The sequence below is a fragment of the Lucilia cuprina genome, chromosome 5 (genome assembly GCF_022045245.1).
Source record: "Lucilia cuprina isolate Lc7/37 chromosome 5, ASM2204524v1, whole genome shotgun sequence".
Classification (NCBI taxonomy): domain Eukaryota; kingdom Metazoa; phylum Arthropoda; class Insecta; order Diptera; family Calliphoridae; genus Lucilia; species Lucilia cuprina.
In genome coordinates this window covers 45,016,312-45,018,109 of record NC_060953.1, presented here as the reverse complement: position 1 = coordinate 45,018,109, position 1,798 = coordinate 45,016,312, and the positions used below count along the sequence as shown (strand labels likewise).

General features: G+C 26.6%; 1 long non-coding RNA gene across 1 annotated transcript; it reads right to left on the bottom strand.

Moving 5' to 3' along the window:
- Window positions 1-231: 231 nt before the first annotated feature.
- On the bottom strand, window positions 232-748 carry LOC124419932. Its single transcript, XR_006940927.1, has 3 exons — window positions 665-748; window positions 456-560; window positions 232-401 (listed from the first exon to the last, which is right to left on the bottom strand). It is a non-coding gene; the product is annotated as an uncharacterized LOC124419932 (long non-coding RNA).
- Between the last annotated feature and the right edge of the window lie 1,050 nt (window positions 749-1,798).

The window sequence follows — 1,798 nt, the reverse complement described above, 5'->3', positions numbered from 1 at the left end:
GACAGCTTTTCATTTGCTCTAAATATTTTGAATGTGCCATTAAATTTAATTTTTTTATTTTTTTAACTCAAAAATCAAAAGATTTTAAGAATTCCCCATATGTATATTTGTATTGTTTGTTTTTAAATAATATAATAAATAATAAATGTTAATTAACAATTAATGCGATTTAAATATAAGAAAGTGAAAAAACAAATAGAGAATAAAAATGAGCAAAAACAATCACTGTGATTAAAATTAAAGTAAATAGGGATTCGGTTATTTGAATAAATGGGTTTAATTAGCTTTCGACTTGTATTTTTCTATTTTGTTTAATCTATCGTTGGCATACAAAAACACTTTTTTAGTTTTATGGGCACAGGCATCTACAGATTCAGCTGGATACTTTTTCATGAAGGCATCTGAAAAATATGTACATATTTTAATAATGAAAATTTTAGATAAATTAAATCCACCTTTGATGGCAGCTATACAAGACAGATTTTTTTTTGTGCCAGTCCAAGAAAGATTTTTCGCCACTACTTTCTCTTTTCCCCGCTACTCTAGGCATTTTCTTATTTCTAATCAATAAAAAATTGCGTACATACATACATATACAATTCATTTTTAATATTCATACACATAAGATAAATATTGTTTTTGCAAAAATGAGATGATTACTTACCCTGTTTATTATTATTATTCAAAGCTTAATCACAATTAAAAATAACTATTATTAGATTAGCTTTTATCTATATTTCGCTTGAAAATGTTGAATTTAAATTATTTTTTTTTTGTTTGAAGTTTTTTTCAAATATTTTTTTTTTTTATTGGAAACAAAAATATTTAAAAATGATATTATAATAATATAGTTTTCAATGTTAAAATATGATATCATAATCGCCTTTATAAACTAATACCGTTTTCGGTATCATATCGTTCTTTGGTTTATTGGGAAGGCATAAAAAATAAGTGGAGAATATTGAAGTAGAGAATACAAAATTCCATAATGTACCCTTTGAGGAACGAAAAAGTATCAAAAAGTTCCCTTTTATAGGTTCTCATATTACAAATTGTCCACATATTCAATTTCATGTTTTTCGCCAATAACAACGTAACGTGTTAATCTTTCTTTGCTTTGTTTTGTATGAACAAGCAAGTACATGATAAAATGTACCGTATGAATATGTGTGTTGTTGTTTGTTTAAGATTTTTATCACAGCATGCATAAGAAATCTCAATTTTTTATAACATTTTCAGAGTTTGTCTTTGATTTTTAATAGGAAAGAACTCGAAAGCATGTCTAACAAAATTGTTGAAGATTTCGATCCCGAAAATATCTGGGGTCTTCTGAAAACTAATTCCAACACATTAGTTAGTTAGTTAGTTAGTTAGTTAGTTAGTCAGTTAGTTAGTTAGTTAGTTAGTTAGTTAGTTAGTTAGTTAGTTAGTTAGTTAGTTAGTTAGTTAGTTAGTTAGTTAGTTAGTTAGTTATTTATTTAGTTAGTTAATTAATTAGTTACTTCGTTAGTTAGTTAATTAGTTAGACTAAACTATAGACTAGACTATCGATTATACAAGACAAAACTACAGACTAGTCTATAGACTAGACTATATACTAGACTACAGACTAGACTATAGACTATACTATAGACTAGACTATAGACCAGACTACAGACTAGGCTATAGACTAGACTATAGACTAGACTACAGACTAGACTATAGTCTAGACTATAGACTAGACTATAGACTAGACTATAGACTAGACTATAGACTAGACTAGAGACTAGACTATAGACTAGACTATAGACTAGACTAT